This window comes from Callorhinus ursinus, unplaced genomic scaffold (assembly GCF_003265705.2).
Source record: "Callorhinus ursinus isolate GAN/ISIS: 27379988/994484 unplaced genomic scaffold, GSC_fseal_2.0 scaffold16, whole genome shotgun sequence".
NCBI classification, from domain to species: domain Eukaryota; kingdom Metazoa; phylum Chordata; class Mammalia; order Carnivora; family Otariidae; genus Callorhinus; species Callorhinus ursinus.
Window position 1 is genome coordinate 25,716,126 of NW_027397078.1, and position 13,337 is coordinate 25,729,462.

The following is a 13,337-nucleotide window of genomic DNA, read 5'->3' on the forward strand; positions in this document are numbered from 1 at the left end:
GTGAACTTATATTAGTTTAAAATGCAGATTTTAAACTTTAGGGAACACTACAAAGTTTTTTTTCTTACGATTTATTTTTTTTGAGGGGCGCCCAGGCGGCTCAGTCATTAAGCGTCTGCCTTCAGCTCAGGTCATGATCGCAGGGTTCTGGGATCGAAGTCGGGCTCCCTGCTCGGTGGGAAGCCTGCTTCTCCCTCTCCCACTCCCCCTGCTTGTGCTCCCTCTCTTGCTGTGTCTCTCTCTGTCAAAAAAATAAATAAAATCTCTTTTAAAAATGTTTTAAAATTTTTTTTGAAAAGATTTTTTTTTTGAGAGAGAGAGAGAAAGAGAGCACGTGAGTGGGAGGAGGGGCAGAAGGAGAGGGAAATAAGCAGACTCCCCGCTGACTGGGAAGCCTGACTCAGGGCTGGATCCCAGGACCCTGAGATCATGACCTGAGCCAAATTCAAGAGCTGGATGCTCAACCAACTGAGCCACCTAGGCGCCCCTACAAATTTTTCTAAAACAAGTATAATTGCTACACTAAAAGAAGAGAGAAAATTGAATTATATAAAATATTCAGTTAAAACCAGAGAACACAGAAAAAGAAGCCTCTGGTAATAAGCAAAAAAGTTATAAACATAGCTGATATGAACCCAAATATATTAATAATTACTTTAAACACAGCCATTAAAAGACAGAAATTGTTATACTGCACACAAAACAAAACCCAATTATTTTTTGTCTTCCAGGAAACCACTAAAAAGACAAAATACTCTGGACAGGTTAAAAGTAAAGGGATAGTGTAATATATGCCACCACTAATCAAAAGAAAGTTAGCTGGAGTAGCTATATTAATTTCAGACCAAGCAGAGATAAAAGGAGGTACTACATAATAATAAAGGGATCATCTAAGAACACATAACATCCTAAACGTGTATGTACACAACAAGAGAACAAACATATATGGACCCAACAATAGAACCATCAAAATCCAGGAGGCAAAAGATGATGGAACTGAAAGGATACAATGAGTAATCAATTACTGTAGTTGGAGACTTTAGCCCTGCTCCCCACCCCATCAATAACTGCCAGATCAAGCAGGCAGGAAATCACTAAGTCCAAAGTTGACCTGAATGGTACTGTCCATCAATGTAATCTAACTGACATAGGTAGAAGACTCCATCCAACAGAAGAACACACTTTCTTCTCAAGCTTGCATGCAATATTCACCATAATAGACCACATTCTGGGCCATAAAATATATCCTGACAAATTTAAAAGAATAACCCATACAAAGTATGTTTCTCAGACCACAACAAAATTAAACTAGAAATCAGTAACAGAAAGATAGCTGGAAAAATTCCCAAATATTTGGAAATTAAACAATCCAGTTCTAAATATCACATAGGTCACAGAACAGCTTCAAGAGAAACTTTAAAATATTTTGAACTAAATAAAAATGAAAATACAACTTTTGAAAATTTGTGTAATAAAGCAAAATCAGTGTTTAGAAGGTAATTCATAGCATTAAATGCATGTATCAGAAAACAGATTAAAAAAATCACTAACCTAAGCTTCCACCTTAGGTCACTAGAGAAATAAGGACAATTTAAGCCTACAGCAAGCAGAACAATAGAAACTAGGGCAGAAATCAATGAAATTGAAAACAAGAATAGAGACAAATCAACAAAACCAAAATCTGGTTCTTTGTTTTAGAAAAAAAAAAAAATCAGCAAAATTGACAAACCCCTAGCCAAGATAACCAAGAAAAAAAGTGAGAAGACACAATTACCAATATTAAGAATGAAAGAAGTGTCATCCCTATTATTCCATAGACATAAAAGGAGAATATAGGAATACTGTGAACAATGCAATGTCCACAAATCTAATGCTTTAGATGAAATGAACCAATTCCTTGAGACATACAAACTACCAAACCTCTTACAAGGACAAATAGATATCCGGCTATTGAAATTATTAAGGAAAGTGAAGGAATAAAATAACCTCACAAAAAAGAAATCACCAGGCCCAGATGGTTTCACCAGTAAATTCTACCAAATATTTAAGGAAGAAATTTTATCAATACTTCCCAATCTCTCCCAGAAGGCAGAGGGAACACTTCTTCATTCTACAAGGTCATTATTACCCTAATGCCAAAACAAGGTGACATTACAAAAACATAAAACTACAAACCAGTAGCTCTCATTTGTATACATGCAAAAATCCTTATCAAAATATTAGCAAATCAAACCCAAAAATAACTATCCACTACAATCAAATGAGATGTATTCCACGTGTGCAAGGCTGGTTCCATATTAAAAAAAAAAAATCAATCAATGTAATCCACCACATGAGCCTAGAGCATCTCATAGAGCCAGGAAGTAAAAAAGTGCTTGAAAAACAAAACAATCCCAATAATGATGGAGTTATGTAAAAGGGATATAAGAGTCAACTAAAAGATCTGGAAGAATCTGAGCAACACAATTAAGTAGTATTAGATTATAACCCACAGTATAATATAAATAGCTATGAATCTACATGGATATAAACAAATGATTGAATAAACAGGGAATAATAAAGAAATCTCCCAAGGAGAAAGGTTCTAAATAATTTATGTAGATACTCTGCCCTTAAGGAAGTGAAGCATAAATTCTCACTTCTTAAGTGTGTTTTATGTCTAGTGACTTTCTTCCAAAGAGACAGTGTGGAAAGGGAGGGGGGAAGAAGAGTAACTTGACAGTGAAGAAACCTGACAAACACTACCTTAGCCAGGTGATCAAGGTCGACATCAACAGTGAGAAGTCATATTGATAGTTATGTACTCATGATATAATGTGATGAGCATGGCACTTTCCCTTTGTTAATCTTCCTTCCAAAAACAGATTACTCCAGTATAATCATGAGAAAAACATCACACAAACCCCAATTGAGGGACATTCTACAAAATATCTGACCAGTCATCCTCAAAACTGCTAAGGTCATCAAAAATAAAGGCAGTCTGACTAACTGTGACAACCTAGAGGAGCCTAAGAAGGCATGATAACTAAATGTAATATAGTATCCTAGAAAGGATCGTGGAACAGAAAATGGACATCAGGGAAAAACAGAGGAAATCTGAATAAAGTACGGAGCTTAGTTTATAATCTTTTATCAATATTGGTTTATTAATTGACACATGTACCATATTAATTTAAAATGTTAATAGGGGACACTGGATATGGGGTATATAAGAACTCTCTGTACTATCTTTGCAATAATTCTGTAAATCTCAAACTGCTCTAAATACAAACTTTACCTTAAAAATGATCATTATTATTTTAAAATTAATAAAGCATGTCAAAATACTTTTCAGGGTAAGCAACACAGGCAGAATGATTTATCCTGATCTGCCATTATAATGTCCTTATACACAAATATGTTTGTCCAACTGAGTAATGTGTGTATCTGCCACACATCAGTAGGGACAGTTCTTTTTAAGATTTTATTTATTTATTTATTTAGAGAGAGAGAAAGCACATGCGAGCAGGGGGAGGGGCAGAGGGAGAGAGACTCCCAAGCCGACTCCTTGCTGAGTGGGGAGCCCAACCCAGAACTCAATCTCACCACCCTGAGATCCTGACCTGAGCCAAAATCAAGAGTCCAGTGCTTAACCCAAGGCGCCCAAACAGAGTTCAAATGACAAGCATCCCAGACAAGCTCCATACCCAATCCTTCACACCCAAGTGCTGCAGTTGTATTCACTAGATATAGAGATGATTAAATGAGCATTGTACGGTTTTGAAAAATTGAGAAAGAAAGATAAAAGGCAAAACTTGACTATCTCGTTCTCCCTCTGAATTGTATTGCTTTGGGCCAGCCATTGTTCCAACACAGGTTTAGTTAGTATGGCTCTTCTTCCTTTCCATGGCTGATCCTAATAGGTTGTTTAATGGTTAAGAGCAGACCAAAGTCAGGAAGAGAGAAGAGAAGATTCAGGAGAGGGAAAATCCAGAAGCTGAGCCCAAACCCCTAAATAAATGATTTGCTCTAGAGGCTCCATTGTCTTTCTCTTATCTTCTTCTAACTTTTAAGTGACAATCCTATTCATGATAAATTTCTTTCTGTCCTGGCTTATGGCTTTACAGATGACTGGCACTTCTAAACTGTGAGAATGGTTTACCTTTCTGGCTGAACAGTCACTCAAAAATCATTTTATTAGGGAAAAAACAGGGCTACCAGCTCAGTGAATTCTCTCTTGGCAGCATATCTTTCTATTTCAAAATTTCATTGTGACTTGTTTGCCTTGTCCCTCTGCCACCGTCTAGTCTAACATCCTAATAACAGCCTACAACTTGTAATTTGGATTTTCAAAGCTGTTTTTCAGACATGTTCTTTCTGTCCAAATCACAGACACCATTTCAATGTCAGATAGAGGGACAATGAGAGAAAACACGCATGGGCACAGGCGCGTGTACACACACACTTATACGTGCTCACACATGTGTGAGCACACACACACACACCTTCGGATCAAAGCTTTGCCTGAATCCTAGCTCCAGTATTTTCTGGTTTTTGCTTTTCTCTGTTTCTGAGCATCTAGCTTCCTGGGCTATGAAGGAAGTTTGGGGTTTGGGGTATGTTTATTATTCAGTGCCCTTAAAAAGAATTCCAACCATTATATTTTCAAATCAATACTGAACGCTCTCCTACCCCAGATACAGAGATCTTTGCAAATAAAAGCATTTTGACCTTCAAGAACATTTAATTTAAGCATACAAGCATCTCGTATTATTGCTGGAGTCTTTATATTCTCTTTATTCATCTATTCTACACTCCATGCCAATCATGATTACATTAGTGAAACTTACTGTGCTCCCAGTGTCTTCCAATATGAGGAAGGATTGTTTACATCTCTCTATCCACTTCCTCCCACAAATGTTCCCACCTCTCAAACAGAAATACTGTTTACAAACACCTCCAAGGGAAAGTTCGTCTACCTTTTTAGCTGTTGAAATTTTAGAGCTCCGAGTGACTGAAAGAATTATTTTCATATAAAATGCAGTGTTGGACTAATCTGTAATTTGTAAAAACAATAAAGTAGCGTTACAAACATTAGCAAACACAGGCTATAGTATAAATTATCTTACTGCTTAAACTTGTGACTGCTAAAATTTAAATACAGGAGGCAAAATAATTGACAAGATTCCTACTAAGCACGGAGTAATACCCTTTTTAATGTATGAGTATTATGTGCCAAGAAATGGCAATTAGCAAAGTAAACAACTGTGCTATTATAATTAAATTCCTTAAGTTAGCTGTTCTACTATAATTTGTAATTACCTTGATTTCCAACAGTTGTTAGTGATTAGAAAGCTTAACTATTTGACTATCACCAATGTTTATTCCCAGTTTCCCATGCCATCAACTCTACGTATATATCTGAATACATGTACACATTTTTATCTTACCTTGATCCAAGATGACTTCGAGCCATTTACAAAAATTCCTGTAATGCAGAATAAAAACCCATGAAAGACAAGAAAAATATGAGCCAAAGGGTACATAATCGGGGTCACTAATAGGAAGCCAGAAATAATGTTGGAACACAATGGCAATTATGCCAGAGATAAACCAACAGTTTTGGCTCTAAGCTTGTCACCTACCTATAGGAAAATGGACACGATTTCAGGTTTCACAGAATCTGTGAGGGAAAAATAAGCCAGGTTGTTCAGGAAAAAAGCACTACTGCTGAGACCAGAGAACAAAATTATCTCCCAAGTCCATCTCAGGAAAGGTCAGAATTTAATTGTAGTGACAAAAAATATTCTTATGATAAACAAAGGGCAAAGTGTCATAGAGCTAGGATTTAAAAAATAAAAATACTTGCTACGATTGTATTAGGTTGCCTATATAAGCGATTCAGGTACTCAGCTCTCTGAATTATCAGTATATACACTTTAGGTTCTCTAGCGATGGTACCTACGCAAGGGTGGTATGGCTTTAAAACTATGGGAGGGCGACTATTAACTGTGATGGGAGGTGGGCACCACTGGCATTTCATGAGGAAGGTCTGGGACTTTAACATACTACAACGCATAGGAAAATCACACGCCATAAAGAATTGTAATGTCCCAAATGACAATTGCAGTCACAATGAGAATTACTGAGGGAAATGAATGGATTGCCTGTCTTTCAAACAATCCTTCTACTGATTTTCATTTCATTTCTCTTGGACAAGCTATTGGAAGGAATTACATGGCATTGGACTCAAAATTTGGGGTGCCTGGTTGGCACAGTCATTAGGACATGACACTCTCAAATCTCAGGTTCATGAGTTCAAGACCTATGTTGGGCATGGAGCCTACTTTAAAAAGAAAAAGTTAAAAAAAATTATACTCCATGGCAAGTACTCAAAACACTTTTTTAGGCTTATACCTCTGACCATGGCAAGAGGCTTTACCTAAGTAACAGTCTTCCTGTGGAAGGAAATTTATCTGTAAAGAACGGGACAATAAAATTGATTTACCTTTCCTCCTACTGTAGCCACAACTCAATGACTAAGAATAGCCATCATGTTGTCTATGATATATACATATTACATAGATAGCTGCATATTGCACATGTGGCTGATACATGACTAATAGTTCTTTCTAATTCTTGGAGAAACCTGCAACTGGTTTTTTCCTGCATGGGTTTCTTCATCAAGTTTGACTCTGGCCTTACCCTTCAACCCATCCAGAGTTTTGTTCATAAAACATCCCTTCATTCCTAACTCTTCCACATGAGGGTACTCTCATTTGTTTCTAGAGTTTAGTAAGATTACTATGATTGCTGGCTTTTACAAATTATCATTTACTACATTCTCAAAACATTTCTTCTGTCTTCAATCTTAGGTCTGTATCACAACAAGCAAATAGTATTTTGATGAATGAACCAATATGTTGTTCATCCTAGGAATTTTTTTTACCTCATTATCACTCCCCACCCCCACTCAATAAGAATGTTCCATGGCCACTGGGGCTTTAGAGATGTGACACAGCCAAATGCACATAGCACAGTCAAGAAAAAAAAGTTTCTGAAACTCATGATAGAGACATGGTCTTGAAGTCCAAGGTGTTTGACAGCAAGAGCTAGGAAGTTTGGAAATCAAAAGGCCAACCGTGAACAAACAAGACATGAAGTTTATGCCTCAGTCAAAAGAGAATGGAAGAAAGGCAAGATTATTGATTCCAAGGACAAGACAAGGGTTGCCCCAGCAAAGGAGAGAGACGTGACCCAGGAATAAGGTTGGTTGGAAAAGGGATGAGAGAACTAGATTTCAGGTACCACAAGGGAAGGTGCTGAGCCAGGAATACCACGGCCTCTGTTCAAGTCAGAACATTGCCAGAACCAGGGAGCCCTAAGGAAGCTAAGCTGGCCCCCAAAACAATCCAACAAAGCATGGGGAAATGCCCCACTGCACCCTTGCACCAAGGAGCGCTAATTATCCAGCTTGTCACCGAGCAGCAAGGCTCTCCTATTCACAGCAGCCTGTCCAGCATCCATGGAGAGCCTAGCAAGAGTAACATGATGCCTGTATCACAAGAATTTTTCTTTGGATCCATCCATGTGGACAACTGTCCCTTTAAGGGCTTGGTTTAATTATCAGACCCTCCCAGCTGAGAGTAGGACTTTGGACAAACAGAGGGAAAATGAGGATTTGGAGATCAGAACCCACACCACTTTGTGTTTGCGTGGCATTAAATCCAGCCTGAGATGGCTACGTCAGGCCTCACTTGACAATATCCCAGGTTTTCTGCTACTATCTCTCCTCTACACAACTTGTCTGAGCACTTACTGCCTTAAGGTTACTAAGTACAAGACCAGAATATTTCAACATCCTTAAAAATACAGTTTAAGACATAAAAATGGAGTTTTTCTGCTCAAGTAGGCCCCGGGGCTTCAGAACCCTTGCTATTTGGCCTTCCTCTTACCACTTCCACCCTCCCTGCCAGTTCAGGTGCTCTTTGCCATCCTTCTAGGAAAACAATTCGCAAGGTATTCTAGAAGTTTCTTGTAAAGATTCGGTCTTGTCTATTAATGTGCAATGATGAGGATTTCTAAACATAAGGCTGTGTTCCCTCTGCATCAGAATCACCTGGGAAGTATTTGTTATCCCTACTCTGGACACTGTGACCCACAGATCTGACATATGGCCCAGAAATATCTGTTTTCACAAGGTTCCCAGGCGACACAAATGCTCAGGCAAGTTTTCAAACCACTGAAATAAAGTTCACAAGTGCTGCTGTTAAAATCTCTCAAATGGCACCAACACTTCATTGACCTTCTCTAGGATAGGTTGACTTAATGCTTCATCCAACACATTCCCCAGTGACTCCTCAGCCCTTTTTGTGATTTATTTGGAAGCCAAGTTTTACACTACTTAAGGAGCAGTGATAGGATTCCATATCGCCCCTCACTGATATTTTCAAAAATGACTCTACGATGTGTTTATCTTATTTTTCATTTTATTCTGTAGGCTATATAAGCGTATTTTGCACTGAAATAAGAGGCTTTTTACTATATAAATCCCTGTACTAATCAGTATTCACTGCACTTTTATTAGAGTGAAGATTAGTGCAAGAAAGTTTGTAAATGAAATAATGCTGACAAGTTTTTCTGAAGGTTCTTAATGTATATATTTTTTCAAAGAGGTTATGTTTTGAAACAGGCTTTAAAGTAAATGAACCCATTAATCAGGGACTAAAACGCTGCTACAGCAGTTTAAAACTATATCAATGAAAGTGTATTCTGGAAACCTTTTGCCAAAACTGTCCAGCTTGACTGATTGTTTTGTATATACGTATATCTTTTGTTCCCATAGCACTGTTATGTTCCTGAATATAGGCAATATTTAACATTTATGTGGCAGAAGGGGGAAAAATAATACAGCCACAAACATCCAGTCTTTATATGAATGGTCATATGGTAAAGCAAGCATTCCACAACGAGAGGCTATGCATTTCATCTGCACAGACCTTAGCCACAGTAGCAGAGCAAGTGAATGTTGTCTTCGGCCACTGCTTTCGGTTCTCCTATCACCCCAATCGTTTCCCCCATGGCTCAGAAGTACCCATCCTGACAAAGGCAACCTCCTGAGCACAGCATCCTCGCCTTCTAGAAGCTTTGTCTAACCACCTTACCTAAGATAGCAAGCCCCTGCCCTGCCCCCTGCTCCTGTAGGTCCAAGATATGTCATTACTTGTCATTTGTAGAAGGCAGGAATCTGAGTCAAGCCTTGTTGAGTGAGCAAGAAAAGCAGGTTGAGGATGTATTGAATGCTTACGAGCACCCCTGCCCTAGCACTTTAGCACCGTCTATACTGACAACTGGTTCAATTTTCTTCCCAGTAGTTACCACCTTTTGTTTATTGTTGGTCTCCTCCACTGGAATGGAAAATTAGAGAGCAGGACCCTGTCTGTCTCATCCTTCCATTCTAACCACAGTCAAGGGCAGCACAACATAGGCATTCATGAAATATTTGTTGAACTTAATAGAAGCAGCCCAATGCGCTGAAAATCGATTTGCCAAATATCTGGCTCTCCAAATGGCCAAATAGAATTTGATTTGCTGCTTGAAATTTTGATGAAAAAAATCCTGAAAATGCTAAAAGAGGAGTAAAAAAGAAAATGGCTCACTAGACGATCCAAAAGAATGCTCTATAAAGTGAAAAAAAATCCCACTTGAACTTCTGAAATGTTGTACAATGAAAAAGTAACAATTTTCTAATTAAATGTATTTGTAATACTATCAAACCACCATATCCATCTTCATTTGCAACAAACTGAATATTCCTTAAAATGCTGCTCTGAAGACAAAATGAAAACCAGTCAAGTGAAACTTCACCGAATTCTCCCAAAGCTGTTAGGATCATCCCATTTATTATTCAATGCAGTGAGCTTTAGCTTTAATATGAAGAAGTGAGTTTTTTGTATATTGATGTATTTGGTAAATTAGGCTAATTGGTCACTTGAAAAATACTGCTATTCAACAGACCAACTATTCAGGCTAGTCATTTGAGCTATTTGGCTAGAAACTTATTTTGAACCTAGAACTTGGTTATTCCCACCTTACAGTGGATAAACCTGAGGTGCCCTCTCTCATCCAAGGATACCTAGGCACTAAGTGGCACAACCAGCCTTCAGATTCTAGTCTTCTAAAATCTGGAGTCTGAGCCCCGGGCACAGGTTGTCCTGCCCACCAAAAAGACCCTCAGAAGTCCAGAATTGACTATCTAAGGTTTTGACATTTCTAGAATGCTCCTGTAGGTCCAGGATATGTCATTACTTGTCATTTGCAGAAGGCAGGAATTTGAGCCAAGACTGTTGAGTGAGCAAGAAAAGCAGGTTGAGGATGTATTGAATGCTTACGAGGCTACTATTTTCTGCTCAAGACTGCTCAGGCAGTAACTCTCAGGAGATGTCTGAATTTTAGTGAGAAAACTACATGCTACAGATGAAAAGTATTTACAGATCTGGGATATGTGAAAATCTCGCATGTATGATCAGTATCTAGTGAAAGTCAACTTCAAGGTCCTCATGTATAGAAATAGAATATATCTTATAATGGTGACCTGGGGTATTCATGACTTTCCCACACTGGCCCATAGAGGCTTCAGTGTTTTTCTTAGCTGGTAAACAAGGCCATTAGCTAAAATAAGGAGGTGAGTGCTGCTATAGCCACATGAGGTGACTCTCAGACAGGCAAAGATGATTCCTCCACATTTGTCACATACCTTTATTTCTACCATCCTTCTCAAATATTCAACTATCTCCTGGGATTCTTAGTCTTCCTCTAGGTTATTTTTGTTTGTGTTCTGGCTTTTTAAAAAATACACTAATTATATTTTCTCTCATTTCATAGATTTAACCTGAAGCCCCAAATCTTTCTTTTAATTTCAATTCAGTTAGCCAACATATAGCACATTAGTTTTTGATATAATGTTTAATGATTCATTAGTTGCATATAACACCCAGTGCTCATCACATTACATGCCCTCCCTGAATGCCCAACACTCAGTTACCCCCCCCCCACCCACCTCCCTTTCTGCAACCCTCAGTTTGTTTCCTGGAGTCAAGAGTCTCTCATGGTTCGTCTCCCTCTCTGATTTCTTCCCATTCTGTTTTCCCTCCCTTCCCCTATTGTCCTCCACGCTATTCCTTATGTTCCACATGTGAGTGAAACCATACGATAATTGTCTTTCTCTGATTGACTTATTTCACTTAGAACAGCCTCCAGTTCCATGCACATCTATGTAAATGGTAGGTAGTCATCCTTTCTGATGGCTGAGTCATATTCCATTGTATATATGGACCACATCTTCTTTATCCATTCATCTGTTGAAGGGCATCTCGGCTCCTTCCACAGTTTGGCTATTATGGACATTGCTGCTATGAACAGTGGGGGGTAGGTGCCCCTTCTTTTCACTACATCTGGATCTTTGGGGTAAATACAATTGCTGGGTTATAGGGTAGGTCTATTTTTAACATCTTGAGGAACCTCCAGAGTGTTTTTAAGAGTGGCTGCACCAGCTTGCATTCCCACCAACAGTGTAAGAGGGTTTCCCTTTCTCCACGTCCTCGCCAACATTTGTTGTTCCCGGTCTTGTTAATTTTAGCCATTCTGACTGGTGTGAGGTGGTATCTCATTGAGGTTTTGATTTGGATTTCTCTGATGCCAAGTGACGTTGAACATTTTTCCTGTGTCTGTTGGCCATTTGTAGGTCTTCTTTGGAGAAGTGTCTGTTCATGTCTTCTGCCCATTCTTGACTGGATTATTTGTTTTATAGGTGTTGAGGTTGCTAAGTTCTTTATAGATCTTGGATACCAGCCCTTGATCTGTTATGTCATTTGCAAATATCTTCCCATTCTGTAGGTTGCCTTTTAGTTTTGTTGACTGTTCCCTTGGCCCTGTAGAAGCTTTATATCTTGACGAAGTGCCAAAAGTTCATTTTTGCTTTTGTTTCCATGTCTTGCAAGAAGTTGCAGTGGCCGATGTCGAAGAGGTTACTGCCTGTGTGCCTATGTTCTCCTCTAGGATTTTGATGCATTCCTGTCTCACGTTTAGGTCTTTCATCCATTTTGAGTTTATCTTTGTGTATGGTGTAAGAATGGCCCAGTTTTATTCTTCTGCATGTGGCTGTCCAATTTTCCTAGCACCATTTATTGAAGAGACTGTCTTTTTGTCCAGTGGATGTTTTTGAAGCCCCAAATCTTTAAATGGTTTTCTCAAGGTCACCAAGTTCATCACTGTTGGAGTTATGGGTGTGAAACTGTCTTAATTTTCCCAGACCAGGGTTGTCCATATTATCAATGGTTTTCAAGCATTTTTTAGACAGGGAACCATGTTTTCTCTGAATGAAATCTTATGTAACCTCAGTATGTGTAACTGATAGATGCTGCATTTTATTGGTATAAAATTGTTTTATGAGCTTTATGCACAGAATATACTTATAACATCAATCAAAGGGAAAAAGGAGATTTTTGAGAATTTTTGAAATTGGGGATTATAGGTGCCAACAAATCAGTCTCAGCATCCAATTTTTCTTCCTTTTATTACACAGCACTGAGAAAATCCTGACTCACTCAGAAAAGTAATTGCAAGTAACAGTTTTTAATAACTCCCCTTGCAACCTCAGAATGCTCTTGAATCAAACCTTGCTCTCAAACCAAACTCTTGCAAAGGCTTTAAAAAAAAAAAAAAAAACTATGCTTGGAACAAAGTTTGGGAACCGCTGCAATTAAACTATGTTCTTTTTTCATCTTTTATGTCTTCCTGCCAATTATTTTATTTGGTTCAATACCAGAAGTCATCATCAAAAAACTAAATGTTGACTGAGGATGGTTTAGGAAAAAAAGGAATCTGTTGGAGAATGGAAAAGAGGAAAGGGAAAGAAAAAGAGTTTAGTTTCTGCTCTAGTGCAACGGATTGAACATTAATTCAACAAATGGGCAGTTTGCCAAATGTCCAATTAATCAAATTAACTGATTTATTTAAAAAAATTGTTTCTTATGACTATACAGTTCAGAGCATTTTTTTATTGAATGTCATGCTTTTAACAGCCTTTTGAAGACTTTGGCTAAATTTGATGTGAGTGGTTTTCATTTTGCCTTCAAAGCAGCATTTTAAGCAAAGTACACTGCACTTTGCTCCACCAACCTACAACTCCACAACAGGGAGGGAGGGCTCACGCCTGCAAAAAATCACTTCTGGGCTGCCCACCGCAGAGAAGGGTTGCTAACTGACAGAGTACAAGGAGACTGTGTAAGGGGCAGATGGAGAAAAGGCGAGAGGCAGAGAACGTGAGGAGCCTGAGGACTGAGTGCCAGAGTGAGCGA